At 37.9% G+C, this 22,830-nt stretch overlaps 1 protein-coding gene across 1 annotated transcript in view; it reads right to left on the bottom strand.

Annotated features, from left to right (window-relative positions):
• LRRTM4 (leucine rich repeat transmembrane neuronal 4) overlaps positions 1-22,830 on the bottom strand; it is a 370,731-nt gene that overhangs the window by 316,092 nt on the left and 31,809 nt on the right. Inside the window, exon 3 of the mRNA XM_054804770.1 lies at positions 21,281-21,352. The gene's annotated coding sequence lies outside the window, so the exon portion shown is untranslated. The remainder of the gene's footprint in view (positions 1-21,280; positions 21,353-22,830) is intronic.

Here is a 22,830-nt window from a genome sequence, read left to right as displayed (position 1 = left end):
ACCTTTCTTCAACAGAGACATTAAAGTCCTTGACAGTTTAGACTACAAATGAAAACAGTTAGTTTTGGTACTGTGCAATCCTGAAGGTTTCTCTTGGTTTATTCCCATGACTGGTATTTTCACAGATTAAAATTTGCTCTGTAAATGAAAGACATTGACCTACAGCTCTTGCCTGCAGAGATAGGAGAGTCACTACTGTTGTCAGATGAAGTTCTCTCTCTCTCAAGAATAGCCAAAAGCCTAAATTGCTCATCACATAAAATGAACTATCTTACATGAACTTAAACCTGAAGGCTTCAGAGAGAACATCCACTAGAGAGGGAGACTGTCATGGTTCATGTGCACAATATGAAATATCTATTTTAAATGCAGTTAACAAAATACAAATGCTCTAGAAGTTCCTATATGAGGAAGAAGGAAAAAAAATTTTTTTAAAAAAATCTTGCTTTTCAACATTTCCCCAAAAGTATTCTACATAAATGTCACACCCCTGACAACTGCCCTTGCCCTAGCAGGTAAACTAGCCAGACAGCCTCTTGCAACTGCGCTGTTACAGAGCCAACAGACTTACATTATTCAAACTATCCCATTCATCTCTGTGCTGACAACTCAGTTTAGAGTAACTTGGAAGATGCCTGGAGATGCCTAGCTGTTTGAAAGCCAAATTAATTAATTAACCGTGGGCCTAACTGAAAGACTGCTTAAGTCAAGAGGAAAACTCTCTCTATTTTAATGGGCTTCATATCAGTCTCTATATACGTTTCTGCTTCTCAGTGAGAGACTAGAATCACTGATTTCAAATGTCTTCACACTTCCTAATTCGTTACGTAAAGGTCAGAGTTTCTAGTTGCCAGATGAAAGGGTTATTTGCATACACGTTCCATACTGTGGTATCAGAGAGAAACCCATGCGGAAGTCAAGCTCTCAACGTGGCAGAAGCTGCATGAATCAACAAGACTCAGCATAAAAGAAACAGCTCTGTTTTAAATCCTAAAAGTATTTTTGTGCTTCCATTAACTTTCTCTCTTCAGCCCATTTTATGTGTTTGCAGATTTCTTTCACTACTAAAGCCAAGAATCCTTGTGCTAGATCAGCTCAATAGTCCCAATTTAAATAAGTGGGAATTCTAATGCTAGTGAAATATCCCTCAATACTCCCAATAGCTTGAGACTGCTATTTGAGTATTTTAAAAGCTCCAAATAGGGACATCACTACCAATTACACTCAGAATGGAATGACTTGGAGAAACTTATCTCTACAAATTGGCTTTTAAAAACTGTTATCAAACCAGCAATAACCCCAAAGTAGTAAAGCATGTCCCTCTGCAATAAAACTTCCCCATGTGAAAACAAACAGCAGAGCAGTTCATGAACACATGTTGACATCATTTTGGCAATAACGCATTAGAAAAACAGAAGGGATAACCCAAGTTAAGTGATATGATGCTAGCGTAATTATTTACAGATAGAAAAACATCTGCATTCATATACAGCTCTCCAAGAAAACTTTCACCATCTAAGACTAGGATTTACTGAAATTAGCACTTCACCTTATGCAGGAGCTAAGGAAGGAAGAAATATTGTTGGGATTTATTTAAAATGGCTGAGCATTAACATTATGTATTCAAGAGAATAACTTATTACCTTCAAAACACACATTAAAGATGACTGATTGGCAAAGAACTCCTCAGAAAGTGACAGCACAGTGCCAGGCCAAGGACCATTTTTATGTGTTTATTTATTTATTTTAACCTGGAGGGGGGTATCATCTTCATTCAAAAAGCAGCTAGACCATTCATCTAGGCACAGTAAAAATCTCATTAATGCATACATTTGGGGAGTCTATTACCATTAGAATTAGTGAAAATGCAGCAATTGCTCATGCTACTATGCATTCTTCAGACATAGTATTGAAAAGAAATATTTTAGTATATGATAAAACAAGAGAAAAATGTAAAACTTAGGTACTAGCCTCCTCCCCTTTCCCCTACCACCAGCGGATTAACATTCTGACGGATCAGAACCAAATGCTCTAGAACAACAGAAGTTCATGGCTATAGGCTGGTATCAGACTTGCCTTTCTGGCTGTAAGAAGGGTCTCAATGTAAGATTGCTCTCTAGATTAAATTACGCACATCTGCAGCTTGACCTGAGGTTCTAAATATAGAAACTGGGAACCAAAGCAGATTCATATCCTTCATGGATCCAACTAAAAGAAGCTGCATTAACAAACTAGTCAGAATTAGCTTTCTCAAGATCTCGAATCCTCGTCATCCCATTATGATCCCTTAAGAGCAGCTGCCTTTGCTGTATTCTGGCATTTTAATTTCCAGCAGTGACTAGAAAGCTTGAAGTCAGTGGTGTGGTTTGGAAACTGCTGTTGTTTATGAAGCCAGATGAACCACCCCAGCTAATATTTTGGGGTTAAAGTAATGTAAGAGTTTGCTCTGAAATTTAGATAAGAATATAAAGATTTGGAGTAATGGATTGCAGAAGGCCTCAGTGGGCAAAATTCAGGAGAAAAATAAAAATTATGAATGACATTTTCAGAAGTTCAGTATTCATGAATCAGCACTAAGGTGTCATGTAATTACTTAGAAATCACTGTTTAAAAAATTAAGAAAATATAATTTGGATTCCATCATCCTCTTGAGTTTTACAAGACTATTACTGCAATTTCCCAGGTTCCCTCTCTTGCTCTGAAAGGTAGAAACATCCCTAAAAAAACAGATTCTTCCACAATACAAAGCTAAAACAGGTTGAGGAAAAAAGCTGGAGTAAAAATTCATGTTGACAGATTGAGGAAGAATATAGTAGAATATGGAAAAAATTGATAAATAAGATGAAATATAGATCAGGAGGGGAAAAAAAAGGAAAAAAAAAACCAGTAAAAATGGGGGAAAAGCCTTTCAAACGTTCAGGGGGTTTTTGCTACCAGAAATACAAAATGGTCCAACAGTTTCTAATGAAAATTAAAAAGAGCAGCAAAAACATTTCAGATTATCCTGTATTAGTTGTTCCCACGCACTTATTCCTCCCCACCCCCGACTTATCCTTGTTTTCATCAGAAACTACTGAATACATATTTTTCATCTATTTAATGAAAGCTAAACCCCATCATTTGGGTGACAACCTCACTGCTCGGTCACCTGAACTACATCCTTTATTGGTCAGTGAATGCTGAATGTCAACCAGTTTTAAGCAATTCCAAAATACTCAATGCAGGAAAGTTTAACAGTGTCCTTTAAACTCACACGGAACTTGAGTGATACCAATTTAATCTTTCTTGCCAGTCAGGTCATACTCTATTAGAATTTCCTCCACTGAGAAGTTACGTGGATGGTCCTTTAAGCAATGTGCCATCCACATAGCTGGGTAAAGGACAAAAGCAGCGGATTTTGGGGCTTATCACCGCTTGTGACCTTTCAGGATTCAGGTTTTTGACAGAAGAATGGACTAGCATTTAATTCATGAAATACCATTAGCTCTGTTATCAGATTTGAAAATTACCAATTAGAGGGGCAGTTTCTTTAAAAATAAGCCAAAACCTCTATCACAAAGATTGAAATCTCTCATACTTGTCAAATGAGAAATTTGGGCAACTGTTGTCAGCCAAAAAAAAAAAAAAAAAGTGTTTTAAATTGCTAAAATGTTTCCTTTGCAAATTTCAAAATGAAAAAAATTTACTTTTTATTTGGAAGCATCTGTTCGAGGGAAAATTTAAATACAATGATTAAAAAGAAACCTTTTAAAATAGAAAAAACAGATTTGTTTGATTCATGCTGTCAAACTGCAAGTAAACTAGTATGTTTTTTCAGCTAGCATTCCCTTTCTTCTGTTCTCTAAGTAATCCAAAATTTTTCTTTATCTAGCAAACAAATCTTCAGCTATTATTTGCTCTGTTCTGCTTTGCTCAGCCAAGAGCACATCAGGCATTTTGTAGCTTAATATATTAATTCCAGTACAGTAAACTGTAGTATACTGCAATAGTATTAATCAACAAATCTGCAGAGAAAGGCTTGCCCAGGATCATCCTGAAATCATGTGACAGTGCTAAAAATTATGCCCTGATTGCTGAGCCTTTTGCTGACACCCCCACCACTGGAATACATTTCTTCTGTCGGACTTGCCTGTCTCCCTCTGTGCAGGACTGTTTTCTAGTCTGGGTGAGGAAAACAAACAAAATGATCTTGAAGTATTATATTGGAGCAGGGGAAGAAAGGAATTTAACAGCTTTATACTTGCATGATAACCATACAAATTACAGTCCCCTGAAATGGTGGTAATTTCCCCGACTGTGTCTTACCAGGTGCAAGGAAATACGATAGAAGGATTAAAAGGATGAATTTTTCTTCTCAAGAATAAGTTGGAGTGCAGTTTTCATTTGTGGCTTATTTTAGGTCTTGGGAAAGTGACATTTTTAATGTGAGAAAGGTCAGTCTTGTCATCTTAAAAATAATTAGATAGTGTTGTACTATAAGAATTGCATGTTACTTCATAGAATCCTTCCACTTGAAGGTCTCTAGAAAAGCACGTATATACATATACACACATAGAGGCTTGTAGGTTTTTTCTCCCTTCCTTCAGGAATGCATCATTTTTGAAGGATTAAAAATATTAGAGGCTTTTCTTTCCATATATGCCAGGAAAAGTCCTTCCCATATAAAATGGCCTTGGCTGTCTAATTAATGCCTTACAACTATTTGATAGACAATATGCCCAAGATTGACAGACAGGAGACAAAGTTCAAGGCATACCAGTGGGAAGAGCGCCCATTATCATTTTTTTTTTAACATCTTAATTGCTCTTAAAATGCAGGATTCAATACCATAGCCCACCTCAGAACTATTCCAAAGCTCACTAATCCCAGTTGGCAGCTTGTAGCAATGCTGCAGTAGAAACCAGTGGAGCAATTTCAAAAGGAAAAAAAAAAAGTCTTCATAACAAACTTGTTATTTGGTTCACATCTGGCACAATTTCTCATCCCTATCAAGGTTCCACATGATCCAACGCATGAGACAACTTTGTGTTTATGCATCTGCACCAGTTTTAACCAGAGTTTACCCACCTCCACAAGAACATTCCCCTTTACTCCTCCTCAGTGTCATGATTATTGTAACACAACTGAGCATCAAACTTTTCATCTAGAGATCTTAGTGCCTCACAGAGAAAGTAAATAACATTATCACCATTTTATCTACAGGACTGTTGTTTTGAGTGCTGTCACACAGCAGGACAACAGTTGAACCAGGAATAGAATTGAGGTGTCCTAAGTCCTAGTCATATCGATACTAATACCATTTGAATATTTAGGTACAGAACAGTTGCACTGTGCATCCAAATATTACAGTCAAGTCCACATAAAAATACTAGAATATACCATTATAATTAGGAAAAAAAAGATAAATTACTACTTTTAAAAGGCTTTCAGAATGTTTCTGCAGTTTTAGGTTGTTGCAAGATACAGTGTTTTCTTGTCTATCCAGAAATGCTAAAAGCATGGAGAAACTTATAATAAAAGACTTGCAAAGGAACCTGGAACTGCAGATTGGGGGGGGGGAATATTCTTTTTTTTCCTTGTGGAAGACATGATGAAAATATTACAGTTGGCAAATACCATTTGGTTTAGTTTCTAGAATATTGGAATAGTAATGCATCTACATTTTCAACCAATGCACATGTCTTCCCATATAAGTCCTCACAGTGATGAGAACCACATATGTGCACCGAAGTCCAGGACTGACACTCAGCCTTTACTGAGTTCATCTTGCTAATTTAAAAAAACACATGATGAGAATTTGCACAAATTCTCAGGACAAAGCAATGAGTAAACAAGAACAAGTAGGGAACAGAGCTGATCCGGTTCTGGCACTATATTTTTGGAAATAAATTCATCTGTATCAACAGACTTATGTCCCTGTAAAACCCCAGAATCAATCACCACCAGATTGGGACCATCTCAAGCCCCCCAGTTAGTGTCTGACCATTTTGCTATTCGCATGTGAAAAATTCAACATCAAATTCCAGGGATAAACTGTCCTTACGTTATATTCCACGTAGGTACAGTGCCAAGCACAACAGAATTTTCTTTCCCAACTGGAACTTCAAGGCATCTAAAGCAGTACAAATAAGCAGTCATGTAAGTAGGAGACGACAACAATAATAATGCACCACAATACTCCTTTTACAAATTTTTCTAGAATTCTTTGTATTATCCTCTATCAGAACCCCATTAATTTTTTAAAAAAATAAAAATCCGTTCCCATGGTAAGTGCTTTGTCTTGAAAAATCCAGGTTCTAGACTTGGTGGCAGCAGGGAGAAGACTTTCTCTATGTGGAAATAAAACTAAGATCTGAAAATACACCATGGAATTTCACCAAGATATTCCTCAGATGTGCAACATGTGCAAGCAGGGCCTGTCTGAACAGAAAACGTAGTGGAACTGTGATAATACTTTGTAGCCAAGAGGAACACAAACCAAACATTGAGATTTCCAACTGTACTGATTTGCAAATGTGTTTTACTCATTTTTAATTAAAGTTGTGAAAATTTCCTATTACTCTTTGGCTACCATATCCTTTCCTCCCTCTCCCCTCCCCTTTTTTTTGGTAGGCTAAAAACATACTTATTGAAGAATTTGCTTTAACGGGTACTTTGCTGTCCTTCATACCTAAAAAAACAAACAAGAAATACCTCCCGCCCCCCCAAACTCCAGAATATTAATGGAGCATTTTACATTTCCCATTAATGTCATCTGCTCCCCTGAGGAGTTCTCCTTCACATATTGTTTCATCACAGAAGACATTTCCAATGTGACCTTTTCACACAGCTGTACTGCGGTAAGAAGGTACTACACGGAGAGAGTTGGAAGTAATGGTCAAATATGATTTTCATTTACAGTCATGTCAAAATGTATTTTCATCCTAATCAGGACAAAATGTTGAAACTTGAAAAAAATTCTAGACAAAATTTGATGTGTTTCAACTCACATCAAAAAATCCTGTGGAAACATTTCAGTTTCTTCATACTGATAAATGCTATTATATTAAAATATAGTACAGTATATCATATTATGTTCGCAATATAAGGTTTTGAATTTCCATAACTTTTGCATTGGGAAAAATAACAGTACCATATTCTGATGTACTTCAGTAAAAAAAATTTTTGCCCTGTAAAACTGTTCCATCAAAAAAGAAACCCTAAATACTGACCAGAATAAGAGTAGCCAGCACATTTTAAACTGCTTTCTTATATTAAACAAGTAGGTTTCCATTTTAGCTGCTTTCCTATGACCTGTGCTGCTCTCGTCAAGGCCAAATTCTCACAGATGCTCAGCTAATAGTAGCTGCCTTTACTCTCCTTCGCCACCCCTGGGTACAATGTTCTTCCACAAGTTTGCCCTGCTCAGTGTGACCTCAATCACATCCCTCAGGAGACTCCTTCTTTTCACATGAAAAGTTTTTCTACCAGGACTATTTTAAAGACCCTTCCTGCTAAAGTTGTCCCTCATTCCACTTCTTTTTAGGTGAATGGAAGAGCTTCTGTCAACGTTTTTTGGTACTGAATATAAAGTCCAGAAGAGGTTTGTGTAAACATGTTGTGCACGAGAGCTTTCATCCTGCTGCTATGCTATGAGCATCAGTGGCAAATCTCCCTGGGATCGCAGTGGTCTACAATCATCCCTTAAAACACCTATACTCATTTTCAGTAGAAATTTTATTTCAGTCATCCATCTAATTGCATAATGATTCTCAACTCCGGCACATTTAAACTTGCATCCCTTCTCCAGACTAGTGGATAGGAGGGAAGGGAAAAGAAGGCCTTTAATGAATCTAAGGTCAGCATTTAATACCCTCTTTAGTGCTAGACTATCAATGTTGGAGGCCTATTTAATTCCTTTTAAACTGTTGGTTAACGACTGTAATCCTTGTAAATAAACAAACCCTTGTGTGAACAAGCTCTTTTGATACTTAAGAATAAGGCTAAAGAAGCAATGAGAAGCATCTGAAGTATTAATCAAAGCATGTCTTCTGTGCTGCTTCTGAGCTGGGAGCTAACAGCAGCTTCAATGCACCTCCCAAACGGCCTTTATTCTTGAATGCTTTACTAAAATACAGTATTTTTTTTTTTAAACTTGGGGGTGATCGAGCTTTATTGTGCATGTCTGAAGTCTCTATCTACCCTGTTTCAAAAAGGAATACATTCACAACTTTCCTTTGGGTTTTGGAGTGCTCCCCTTACTCCACCTACATTTTACTCAGATCAAAAGTACTAGAATCAATCTACTGAGGTTTAACTATTACTTCATAGCATATCGTCAAGAAGCTGTGCCTCCACTATCTAAACATTGGGATTTTTGGTACTCTGATCTCATGGACATAGTTACATGCTTACTACGATTTCCAAGTCTTAACACCTGCTGCACGTTGTATTTTGGTTGTGCGAACTATCATCAGCAGCTGTTTATTCTTGACATGTACCATAACACATTTTCTATAGAACAAACAGAAAATAAACTATTTGACCTCACTTGCATACAAACTTCAAAGCCATCCCTACCCAAAACTGTCCCCCCAATCACTCCGATTCAAATTAACCATTTATTAACAAAACCAGTTCTAGAATTAACTTCAATAAACCTGACTCATTTCTGACATAGCTTTTTCTGGTTTTGGTCAGCATTATCATTAGGTTATAACTTATAAGGAATACAGTGAAATTACATTAATTGACTAACTGCTAAGAGATCAAGACAGTAGCATTAAACTTGTCTATATGGTCAAGAGAAGCACAATATCGAAAGTCCCAATATAAAATCACAGACATTAAAGGTCTAAAATTTTCTGTAGGAACATATGCACAGTTCTTACGGAGAGTAAACAAGCCCACGCACTACTCTTCAGGTATAAGGCTGCCCTAACACTTGTAACACATGCGGTGTTTTGGTGTTGAATTCAAGTGCTAAATTTGGAGGAAAAAACTGTTTAGACTCTAAGACAACATGGATGAGAAGAAATCTCTATTCAACTTTTCAGATAAAAAGTACTACATTTTCATAAAACAGAAGCGAGCAGCAAAACTTGCTGTCATGAGACTCTTCTGAGGACAAGAATTTAAGGTCAGAAACAAAACTGATACAATTAGCAATGACAATAATTCCAGGAAAATACTGGACAATCATGTAAAAATGGCACTAACGGGCAATTTTTCATTAGATGCATAACTCAGCTGAGACTGGGCCTTCAGAGCAAGTCTCCCTCAACAGGGTCTAAAATCAAAGTCAAGTACATATTACTACTTGGCTTGAGTCCTTATGGGAACACACAGTTGTCTTTTTACCATAGTCAAAACACTAGGCTCTTCTAAGTAACACTAGGCTCATCCTAAACACAAGCAAAAAGCTGATTCCTACTTGACGATTTCTCATAATTTCAGGAAAAACTAGGGATCCGTTTGGGTGGGGAACAGTGGCAGACCTGAGCATACTCTGGTTTAAAATAAAGTCTGTGGCACACATACAGAGTTCTGAACTCCACAAGATTGCAAGTCCTTTTGTGTCATCCCTTTATTTACAATCTACTCCAACACTCATTAGATTCAAAAGCCAAATTTAGATGTGACCAGAGATAGTGGGTAAACGGCTTCCCTTCAAAGGCTGTTTTAACACATCCTATCCCATTCTCCTTAAAATGAAATGGCATCTACCTTGAGGTTCATAGGTTGTGGTCCAGCTATAGCGCAGTGCTGCAAATATATTTCAAGTAAAATGCCAAAATCACAACTGGTCCAGATTATCTTGTTTTACTTCCAATTTTGCTGTAGCAGGCTGTTAGAGTACTAAGTCTATATACACACTTTACTATGATGGGAGCCTTCTGCAATACACAGGAGGTGGAAATGTAAACTTAGCCCTCCAGTCCAGCCATTAGTGGTTTTTAATGATTCTGAACCACAAAATATGCTAAGATAGGAGCTCATTCTGCCTGTGCTCAAGTCCTAGATGCTCAGCAGACTCCTGATTTCTCTGGCCTTTCATTAAGCCGAAGTCTGGATGGGTGAGAGCGCTAAAGGAAAAGGATTACAGGGGTTTATTCAGTGCTGTCAGAGAAAGAAAATCCCTCTCACTGCCAGATGCATTAAACCACTGATCTCACAATTGCATAAAATTATCACTGGCATTAAATCTATGCTAATTCAACCCAGAGCAAGGAAAGATGATTTAACCCAGAACCCCTTTCCAATGTCATTCAAAAGCCCTAATTAGAAAAGTGCTCCTGTTCTCCCCTCACATTCTATTATTATAGGTATTATTTAAAATGTATTATTCGTATTCATTAAGCAGAATGAGAATAACAAGGGGACACTTACTATATAGTTGAGGAATGCTATTTAGACATACCTGGTCACAGTTTTCTTACAGAAACATTAAACTCATGTTACATAGGTTCTTGCTTAGCATTATTAATGGAAACAGCACAAAAGCTTGTTCTAAAACGAACACTAACTGCTACATATATAATTTCAACCAACTGAAGAGCAAAATCTTCCTCTGCTTTCCTCTGTACTCCTCCCTCCTAAACTTTCAGGAATAAGAACTTCCACCAGTGAAACAATTTTCCTCAGAGTGTACACCAGTTGGCTGTCGAACATATCACGACATCTTCAGACTAAAGAAAAAGAACTTGACAGAAATACACAAATACGCAAATGTATATAGTATCTGAGTTATTCTAAGAAGGTTACAGTATCTTACATCTAATAGCACTAATAGAACTTCCACGGCATTTTTCACAGATAGGTCTCAAAACCTTTTAACAGAAAAATAATCTGTCTCATCTACCTGATTTCATAAAAGAAACAGACAAGGCTCAGAAGGATGAAATAATTTGCCCACAAGATGTCTCGAGCAGTGACAGAAGACGGACTATGCTCCATGTCCTACCATCAGACGTGGTGCAGAAGGGCACAACAAACAAAACCATACTTTTTAGACAGAAGGATACGAACTCAAATACTTTGGAGCTCAGAGTAATGTTGAATTAATGGTGATTAGAACAGACTTTTCCACCAGGAGACTTTTCTACAAAAGCTGTTTCTACAGAGGCCTATTGTAGGCCTTTACGTTCCTCTTTAATGCGCTTGGCACACATTCCTGTTAAGACAGACTATCTGGCTAGACAGATCACTAGTCTGATCTAATATGGCAATTTCTATGCTCTTAGGGGAAAAAATAAAAAGTAGTGCAATAACACACTCCAGGGAAAAATCTAGAAAAACCTAAAAATTAAAATAAAAACGTAAAAATTGCAATAAATTCATTTTCCCCTCCTGTGTTGCAATTTGATTTTATGTGCAACATTAAAACTATAACATGAGTTATCCTTTCAAGCCTTACTTGAAAGTGAGTATGACTAGAGGCAGGCAACTGAAATACACCAATCCCGGTGGATGAACCGAGTTTATATCCATTCTAATTACATTCATAATACACTCATTTGAACTACCGTAGGTATTATTTAGATGTATGCTATACATTCTGTCTAAAATAAATTGAAATAAAAATATAATGCATAGCTGAAAAATATACTCTGTACAAAGTACTGCATCTCACTGACAAGTACTTAAAAAAAAAGGCTAAAAGTAATAAAAATTACTGCTAGAAAAATCGAAGTGTTCCATTCCTAGATTTTATGGGGGCAATAAAAAATGAAAAAGCAGCTCTAGTTAAGCTCGACTGATGAAGTGATATACTGCCAGAAAGGCATTCAAGGTTGTGTTGAAACAGATTTAAAATTGATATATATCAAATACAATAATTCTGGTGCATATTAAATAGAGTCTAGATAGAATGCTAGCGCAGACTTTCACCAGGTGATTGTAAATTAAATAAAAAAATAAAGTCTGAGCCAGACAAAATTTGCCATGCAAAAGAGCTTGGATGAAGCTGTTAATAGCAGTTTTAACCCATTAAATATGGTACATTTGAACAATACTGAAAACTTTGTTTATTTTCTTTGCAGGAGTTTCAGGAATGACCTACATCTTCTGCCATTTAAACTCTTTAATTTCTTTCAGTGTAACAAAGACATTTTTCTAAACGATGTGCAGATGCACACGGAACAGTTTTGCCTTTTGTCAGACCAACCGACAAATGGCAGGCGCGTGTTAAACCGATTCCCAAGCCTGCCCTCTTCCTCAGGCACGGCTCAGCAAAACACACCCTCTCCCAGGCAGCGGTGAGCTTCGACGCCTCGGTGACAAACATGGAATGGATGAGTTTATCCCCTTTATCCACATCTACGACTCAGTGGTAGGTAGAGCAGTAGGCTAATTAAGAAGTTTAGCACTGGAAGGAAGACTTTAAGAGTGTTAGATTTCATTTTTATTGTAGAGCCAGTGGAAGCCGAGAGCTAATAAGTACTTCATGTGCATACAACACAAGTGAAAAACAATGCAGGATCATTAGCATTCTGGCCACGTTCAGTATGGGTTCAGGTTATGACATCTCATTTATTCTCTTAAGCAAAATGCTTTAACATAAGTTCACTGGGAAGAATGAAATGATCTTTTTAACTCTACCTAATATTCATCATCTTCCTACTGGAATTACATAAACTAAAGAACAGGCTTCAAAAACATTCCCAACATGGCTGTCCGAAATAATCATGAAACAGGTTTGAATTTCGGCATGTTCTGACACACACATTTGCTTTGCAGTTACTCATTCTGAAATTCATCCTCAGCAAAGGACCAGCACAACAGCTACACACTACTCTAGTAATAAAGAAACTAGATTTTGATAAAACAAATAGAATTTGGAAGCAAATAGTCTTTGTACTCTTCCACCACAAAGAGGAGGATTTCAGTTTCGTTGCATTTTCACAAGGATTTCGCTAGTTACTCTGGTCAGGATTACGAAGAGCTGTCATCACTTGCAGTAGGAGAGGCCCCCAGAGTACACACAGCAATACTAACAGCATCCCACTTCTTTGTATAGGAGTCCTGCCTGTGGGCGTACCATGCGTCACCAGCTTCGTTCCTACGCGTAGTACGCTGCCAACATAGTGATTCCAATACACAAATAACTCACGCAGAGCAGTCAAGAGTACGATACCATCGCCTCAGTGACTGAACAAGAACACTTTCCCCGGCTAGTTACGTTCGGTGATGCCCACATCAGTGTGATTATCTAGATCCAGGTGAGCACTATGAAATGGATGAACTCTTACCAACAGCTTTCCACCGGTATCCCAGCCCAGTAAGATGAGGTAGCCTGAAAAAACATGTTATCAAAAGGCACTACAGACTATAGCATTCTATGCCTACAAAATTGCTCAATCCATCCATATCAAGGAACACAACTGATTTGTTGACAGCAGAAACTGTAAAATACTGTCAAAGATAAAGCAGGCTAGTATCTGACAGTCTAAGCATGCTATACCAATTATCCCAAAGAAATTGTAACTACACTGTCAGCTTCTTACAGGGCACTTGTATGCGCCAAAGACAAAGCAGGAGTCTGCTTTTGAGATCTTCACACCTATAAATGCTCACCAGTCCAAGACATTCTGCAAAAACAACTTGCTTTATCAGTTCAAAATGGAAACCATTCAGGCCTTACGTACACTAGGAAATACAGAATTATTAACAACAAAATAGAGACAAGACTTTCCCCTCCTCCCCTTTATAAGCTACAGAGTGTTTTCCACTTAAAATCATAGGGAAAAAAGCATATGTGCACCATTATAGCACACTCCAGCTAGTCTGGTACCCAGCTAGCCTTACAGATACAGAGCTGCTTCTGACACTGCACTGAGCCTCCCTTGAGGCAATTCAAACCCCATAGTTCTGGTCTCATTTCTTACAGGCACCAACGAGGGACTATTCCCTCCCTTACTGCAGAAGCCTTTTGCTTTTCTACAGACTTAAACAAGCTACCCTCAATTCCCCACGCCAAACCAGCCAGGCTGCTTTTCCTCCAATAAAATAGTTTTACAATACAAATATTTACCATGGATACATCAGAGATAGCATGAGATTGAACTGTCACAAGTAGGAGAGGCATTCTACTAGCTGTTTTAAGAATATGGTAGGCATTTTGGGCGCTGTAATTTACAATAGAATTATAGAGGGCTATAAAGGTACTTCTTTTTCCTCTTCTTTTTCTTCTGTAGTGTTACTGAATCTCTTGTGATTCCACTGCCATGTCACTTAATATATTATTAAAGCCCAAGCTCCAGAGTTCTTTGAATAGGAGGTAGGAAAGAGGACGCCTTCAGTCCTCATAACTGCAAAAAAAGGACTGGACTCACGAACCTCCAAAGACCATAAAGCAGATAATTTCCATGATTTTTAATGCAGTCTTGCAAGTATTTGAGCCATGCAGAGAAATTACTAAAAAGCAATTTTAAAATAAAACAAAGACAGTATGGGATTTAAAAAATTGGACAAATTCCTAAAGGACAGATTTCGCTCAGAGCATCAACTGTGAGATAATAAAAACACAATTGTCTAGATGCCACCTTTACCTCCTGAAGTTTCTGAACTGCTATTTCAAAGAAGCTGGGGAGAAGTTTCAGGAAAAGGACCACTCGCTATTTGGTATTTGCCCTAGTCTCGTATTATTTTTCCTTAGCATCAAGTATTAGACACTATCAGAAGTAGGGCTGCTGACAAAGACCTTTATTTATGATCTCATCTGATAAATCAGGTTCTTAAAGTTGTAGATGCAAGGCACAGGACAGTAATTAGATTTTTATTTTAGACCAGAAATTGCAGAGTTATTAGGGAAGAATGAATTGGGACCACTGATTCTCTAATATTGCTCTTCTTACCCTGGAATGTTTTTCTAAAGCCAAAAAAGTACAAATAAAACCTTGCTCAGCTAGGGTGAAGTACTTAAGTGGAAGGTTCATATTATTAGTACAAAACTTCTGCAAGTCGGTACCATACATACATTTTCCCATAAAAAAGAGAATTATTAGCAAGATAGTTTGTCATGTTTGCCAGGCAGTAATAAAGAAAATCAGATCCAGAAAAGTTACCCAGACAAAAATATCCTGCGCAAACGTGACAAGTCATCACTTGTTCAAGCATTTTGGCATTATCAGATAGTTGAGTATAACTTTGCTGTATGCTGTAAACTAAATGTACAACTGCAATGTGCTACACTCAAAAAGAAAGTATCTTGAAAAAAATTAGAGCATAAGAGACAAAAGTGAACTGACATGCCTCTGGTCTCATAGTTACTCAGCAACAGGGTCAGACATAAATCCTGGATTCCAAACAACAAGCTCATACTGACTACTTACAATGAAACATTAACACGGCAATTATCAGAAAAAGCACCAGCAAAACCATCAGCAGTATACAAATCTTCCTGTATAGGTTTCTGGCCTAGACACTGCTTGTTAAATTTATGACTTTCTTCAAGATCATAGATGAAGGCAGTTTATCTCTAGGTATCAAATAAATATCACAATAAGGAAGATCCAGATAGAAAATACAAAGGTTTGAAAATTACAATGGAATAAAGCACTATGCGGATAAGAAATCGGTCTTTTAAAGTAAACCAAAGGGACTAAATCAAACTCTGAAAGACAAGTAAATGACAAATGACATAAGACTGTAACTAAACTAAATCTTTGGTGTCTAAATGAAATACAGAGGGCTGATGAAATTATGCAAATTGAAATGAATCAAGACTGAATCAAGATGTACAGCTGACCTTAAGTGTGATGGAACATGCTGCGTTCTGAAGCCAGAGTAATTACACAACCTGGAACTAAATAGTTGACCAGAGAATAAAGGATGGAAATTTTATTTGGCCTCCCAAGTTCTCCAAGAACAACAGTGTAAGTAAAGGAGGAGGAGGGTGTCCATCTCCAAAGCCGCCATGCAGGGTTTTGGGAGGAGGGGCAGAAAAAAGAAGAAAAAAGCTGTACAAAACAGGTATTATGGCTTGCTTACAAGCATACTCTTAATTCTTAGAAAGCCAGTTGAGATCGCAAAGCTACACAGAGTCACAATCTACTAAGATTCTTCAGCTACGGTGCTTTTCAAGTGGCATTAGAGTTGCTTTGCCCCGAAATGCACTTGTGTCCTTAGTAGACAGTTATGTACTTTTTTAAAAACAGTCAGATTGTTCTGCATCGTTAGGTCCAATCACTACATTTGGAATTCAGATTCCAAATTTCTCAGAAAAATTTAGATCTCAACTTCTGGTTTCTTTCTCCTCTTCCAACCACTTGGATAAGTATGTACTTACAGTCACACAATAGAATAGAATTAGTAACACAGAAGTTAAGCAAGGAGTTAAATAATACAAAATGATGCTATATTTACTTTATTCACTATTACTAGCAATTACAAATCATAATACAAGTGTCTTTTGACCTTTAAAATAACTGACGCAGTCTTTTGCAAGCCGAGCAAACCAGCCTCCCCAAGAACACAGGGAAGGGAAGGACGAAAGTCAAGTGCTGTAATTAGCAGCATAATTATTTTCCAAAATAAAATGTGCAATCTTCACCTCTTTGGCACTGAATGGCGTCATTGGGGCTGCTATCATTAAGCTGCCATCGCTGCACTATCATTATGGGGCTGATAAGGAAAGACAAACACTTCGAGATCCACTAGAGGATGCGTTTATTTCCCAACTTCCCTCAACTAATGTATTTATATACTTATTTTTGCGGATGATGGGATTGTGAGGACAGGAAGGAAGGTCACTGACATGGGAACCAGCAGGGATAAGAAGTGTTTTTCTCAACAGGAATCAAGCCTGATGCTCTAATAATCATTACATGTTAAATCCTATCTTTTTTTCGGCCAACGATAAAACTCTCATCAACTTGAACAGGGTCAAGATTTTACTCCAAGCTTGCAGCCACTTAGACACCACAAGAATAAAGTCAATACAAGAAAAAGAGCAGGAAGGAAGGGGTAGAAGGGAATCCAAGCCTTAAAGAAACATTGCTTAAGTGAAAGTCCTGACTCTACATGAAACAACTGTACATCAAGAGGATCTGAGTTACCCAATACATCTGAAAAAACAAGCTGGATAATACTGTTTGCATAATGAAACAAGAATAACTGAAGTAGTTTAATTATTGCTGTCCCAGAAGTATGTCATTATGCAGTGCCTATCCACCTCCTTGGGTATTTCTGATCTTGGATGGCATCTGAGCTAAGACTCAATAACACAGTATTTGCTACATAGTTGACATGCATTGAATTATATTTGCATTTGTGGGTTATTTTAATAGCTTTCCTTCATTCCCTGTTATTTCCCAGGATCCTGTTTACTGCTAATAAACAAGGTTTTCTTTTTTGTCATTTTGTTTAAGTCCAGAAAAACAGAGCTGGCAGTAAGGGCAGAACCTCAGCAAGGTAGACTCTCTCATACAGAAAACACCCTGAAGAACTTCTGTCTCCCCAAACAACAACAAAAAAAGAAATAAGGAAATTCCCCACAACTGAACATTTGATGTCATTTCATACAGAGAATGCTAAATACTACAGACACAGATAATCTGTGTTTACAAAGCACATGACAAAATATTTAGCAGTTGGCTCTGGTAGAAACAGACAGGGACAAACGGAGTCAAACAGTTCCACGTCATCACGCGCATATAAAAATGAGAAGATTCTTAATTACTTTTGAAAGGCTGATTTACTGTCATGACGTGTTGAGAGTAAGGTGCAAGTGGATGTTTTTGCAGCCAGAATCTCGCATAGCTACCAGGCACAGAATTGAGAGTAGAGATTTATTTGCTGAGGAATTGAGTCACTGAACTACACACTATGCTGCTATTACCATTTACACCAAACCCAAGGTTACTCTTTGTATTATCGCAACAGAAGCTTTTTTTCCCCCCCAATATTATACAAAACAAGCATGGATTGGAGAATAAGCACTAAAATCTAATTCAGGAACCCTAGGCTTTCTTCAGATGTGTTTGGAATCAGGGATCCCACCCCCCTTACTTTGTCATCCACAAAACTGATCATACAAAATTGTACCTCTTGGCCAGCCTAAGGCTCACCATGCTTCAGTTTGAGGTAGAGCCAAACCAGATAAGATTTAATAGTATTTGTAGCAACTTAAGTTTTATTAAAGTGTCCACAAGTTGCTGATTTTTTTTTTAAATGATGATTATTTTTTTTTAAACACCATGTCTCTGAGAAAACATGAAAGGTCATTAATTAGATGAAGGAAAGCTAATTTACATGTTTGGCCAAACCAGAGTGATGGAACAGCTGTTAACCATACACTGGTGTGTCTCAAACAGCAGCCAAAGCCATTGCAAACCTGAATTCAGCATTATTTCCACATTAACAACAGGCCCAGAATAGGATGCTGCTCCCCTACTCTCATTCTGGGCTGTCAGTGTGCTGCAGCCTTTCTCCACAGCTATTGCTGCCACTGCCAAAATCCTAGATTCTTCTCTGAGACTCCTCTCATCAGTGTTACCATGGCTCCCATTGCTGCGGCATTTTTACTCATTAGAGCCCACATTCCTTCTTTAAATTTCATGGTATTTAGTGAAATAAGCAATGTTTTGCAGTATTCTATATCTAGTAATTATTTACAGAGTTGCATTTCTGATAGGATTATCAAGAATTATTTTCTACCTCAAAGCAGAGCCTTTAAAACTTTAAAACCTCCTCTTCAAGGAGAATCATAGCAAGAAAGCATTGCAGGTTGTTTGCTTCAACCTAGTCTCACAACTTCATCAAGACCAAGCACCCTGACAAGGAGTAGAAGCCTTCAGCAAGTAGTAAGGCAGCAATATATCATTTCTTCTTCAGCATCTGGCAGTAGAAGGAAGATTCTGAACTGAGCTTTCGACGTTGGTCAACATCTCAGAGTATCTTTATGAACTTAATGTATGGTTAGTTATTTATTATCTCTTAGCCTAGAATTTTTATTCTGAAAGGACCAGAAACACAAGTACATTACTCAACAGCTGCACCAGAAAACGTAAGACAAAACCAAAGGAGAATGTATCTGATACAAGATATAAGGTAACTGCAACACCTAACCAAAATTCCACTGGTTTGTCTATCAACCAGTAAGCCGCACCCCCATGCATTTGTTCTTTGAGTAGATCTGGGATCCTCAGTGAAATCTGCAGGCATCCTCCAGAGGCACACAGACTAGAGTTTTACTTAGATTTTTCTAAATCCCAAATCCTTACACCAAGCAGATGGGTTTAATTCTTTGCCAACCCCCTGCAGAGCATGCGGGATCCACATGACTTCACATGTTACTGCTAATTATTCTTCTCACAGAACAGTAGAAACTATGCAAAGACTAAAGCCTAATGCTAAAGTAAGAGCACTCCTGTCTCACTGGTTTGAAGTGTGAAATACCTATAGGAGAAGGACCACTGGGGGACATGAGCTCTTGCAAGACCTAAAAACTTCAGCAAAGTAGTCAGTGCATTTTTCCTTGAGGCCATAAGGCAAAGAGAAACTCTGAGAGCAGGCAACTGCCAAGGGACTGAACACGGTAAGAACATTCACAGGTTTTGAGGGGCTTGGGTTATTTTTATGAAGATAGAAAGATTTAATTATTCAAAACAAAAAAGAACTAAAGGAGCCTGTCAATTAAAGTGACTGATACAATTTTACAGTTATTCTGAAATATTTAACAGAGAATGCTGAATTTTTTATGTAAGAAATATTTATGCTTGCAACAGAGCCTAATGTTAATATACAGAAAATAATACAAACATCAAACCTGAGCTTTCAAGCTCCCATAAAGGTAGCTAAGTAAAGAGTTCATCCTGTTTCAAAATTAACACCGTTGGACCAAAACTAAGACCCATGTAACTAGACTTTCACATCACCATGTCGACCCACAGATGTCCCAACAACACTGAGTACTAGCTGCTCATTAAAATCTGTTTCCAAATGTGGAGTCCTCGGCATTTCGTATCTATCCCCGACCACGATCAAAGACCAGAAAGAGAGGCATAGATTAACTCCAGGCTTCTGGTTCTTTTTTAATTGAACTTGGGTTAATGGGCACTTTTAAAATAACAAGGCTCTTAAATAATTACTGCAGAATTGTATTTTTCCATCTTTCTCTGCCATACTTCAGGTCTCTAGTTAAAGAGTCCTGTCAACATCAACAACAATATTAATGCTGCTAATACTAATACCTGAAATCCTTGGGTAAATTTATAGATCTATAGGAAAAGGAACTTCCAGGACAGCTGATTAGGGAATAAATGACTTAAGTAGCAAGGCAAATATGCTAATTGTTTTCACTTGGATGCTGCATCACTACATTTTTGCCATTATTATCATCAACATGTTTTCAAAGCCAGTGAATAGGTTTTCACTGTCCACAACTGACATATCCAAGCCAGATGCAAACTCCAAAAACCAATTTTCAACACACCTGCAATTTCAATTTTCAGCCCATAAGGATTCCATACCACAGAGTACTACACAGAATGCAACTTCAACATTAGGTAAGGCTGTTCTGTTAAGACTCATACAGATTATTGCAGTACTGCTCTTTCTAGCAGAACTCTGCAATATTTGATTAAAAAAGGAACAATTGAAAAGCAAGCCAATTTCCAATATTAAAAAGAACAATAACAAAAGACAATCTTTTGGGAAGATTTAACTTCTTTTTTCCCTTTTCTTGTATAACACACAATTGGTAAACCTAGTAAAAAGCATTGGTTTGTACTTTGTATTCCTTCTAATCCTTAGGAAAAGACAAGCAGAATCGGTTGCAGTCATTACAGTCAGTACCATCTCAATTTTAGCCACAATTTCAGCCTTGCAATGATAAAATACATCTCTGTTAAGTTGAAGCAAGAAGAAAAGTAAAAGTTAGCACTGAAGACTTGCTATTCTCATCAATCTAGATAAAGTCTGAAAGCCAAATCTTGCCAACCCATGAAAATGCAGAGCCTTTCTAGAGACCATTCTCAAGTTTGAACTTCTTCAGGTACACTTCATTATAATTAACTATAATTGTCCTCTGGCTGAGGACACGATCACAAAAATCTCAAAATAGCATTGACATGCAAAAATGATTTTACACGTGCACGAATAAACCTCATAACTACAAAACATGATACTCCATTCCCTTCACAAAATAGAGTGAGGTCTCTTAATTAAAAGCCAAACAAGGTATTTCTCCTTGGGTATTGCAGACCCTGTGTATTTTAAAAAAGCAATATGAAATGCCATCTAATTTCTAGACTCCGGACAACAAACTCATTTGTTTTATTCTGCATGAAGAGAGTCTTACCTTATAGAGCAGCAGCATCCTACATCCTCTCTGACATAAAACCATCTTTCCTCTCTGTGTTGCAAAGTTGAGCTGAAAAAAAAAATTCCTATCAGTGAATTGCTACTTTTTGTAGGGTTTTTACTATTATCATCACACAACCCCAGTACAAACTGAAACATTACCATGTAATGTACTTACAGTACCATGTAAGTAACATGAATTACTCAGTTTGTGCAATCATGTTTAATTTGTCCAATCCCTTTCTTTCCTAATTAGCCCTGGTATCTCCTTATGAAAGATCAGAACAATTTTTTTCTTCCTCTTCAAAGTATTTTTACCAGTTTTTAGTAAGGGGGATGATTCTTCCCATCCAGTGTTACACTGCCACTTTATATATAGTGATAGCAAGACATGGAATGACTTCCTCCAAAATTGTGCTGATAGTACCTGCTATCTGTCTCATTTATCCATCAGCATTATCTCCTGACTTTCCATGAGCTTCATGATAGTTTCTGCTCTATTACTAACACGAAGCGTCAGGTATTGCTTTGGCTTTTGTTCCAGGAAACAACTTCTACTTCTACTAGGCATTTGAACTTCCCTTGGCAGCCACCAGGACTAAAGACGTATTTTAAAATGAAAATAAACTTCCTCATTATCACACAATTATAGTCTTTAAAATAAAGAGCACATAAGTTTATGGCAAGAGTCATAAGACATTAGTAACACTGACCAGGATTTTCAGAGTTACACAAAAACATTTAAACAGAAGGACAAGGGGAGCCCAGGGTAGGCAATAAATAGCAACAGGACAGAGAAGAGCTACTATTGTTTTGCTGCAGAGGGCCTGTATGTAAAAGACCCATTTTCATTACCTTTCACAGTGCTGATATTTACTGTTTTCAGACAAGCCCATGATGAAGCTTCTCATTAAATGACAAAGCAATAATTATAATATTTTGCCCAAACTGAGCTCTGGTTGAGCTCTTGGTTGCTATAAGGCTACCAAACTCCAAAGGGAGGGACAAAAATCCAGGCAGGAAGGAAGCCTTCGGCCTTTCCTCCAAGCCGCCATTTTGTCCAGCATTTCCAAAACACGAATTCCCTCTGCTGTATGGAGCAAGTTACCACTCAGAACCTTTCCCAACCCAAATCCCCACACTCAGCCTACTACCTTCTGCTTAAAAAGGGTTCTCCTCCCTCTTTGCACCAGGTTTTTTCAGTCACTTACAGCAGTTTTCCTTTCTCTCACAGATGACGTTACGAGGTGCGCTCCCTTGTACACAGGTTCCCGCCTGCTGCCTCCTCTCCCACGCACCCCGAGCAGCAGCCTCCTCTCCCACAAACAGCCCTGCACCCAGTCGACTCCCAGCTCCTCTCCCCACCGGCAGGACAGGCTGGGCCCTTGGGGCCATTAGCACCCACCCACCAGTCAGGCTTTGAATTTTAACCACCTCCACCTGCCCATACCAACCCGGCTTGATTTTCTTTCTGTAGGCTCAACCTGCAAACACAGAGAAGTGGAACCAAGTCTGTTCTTCACCCCAGACGTGCAGGCTGAAAGCAGT

Source organism: Grus americana, chromosome 26 (assembly GCF_028858705.1).
Source record: "Grus americana isolate bGruAme1 chromosome 26, bGruAme1.mat, whole genome shotgun sequence".
Taxonomy (NCBI): Eukaryota; Metazoa; Chordata; class Aves; order Gruiformes; family Gruidae; genus Grus; species Grus americana.
Note: the sequence above shows the minus strand (reverse complement) of the source record. Positions and strands in the feature narration are given on the sequence as shown.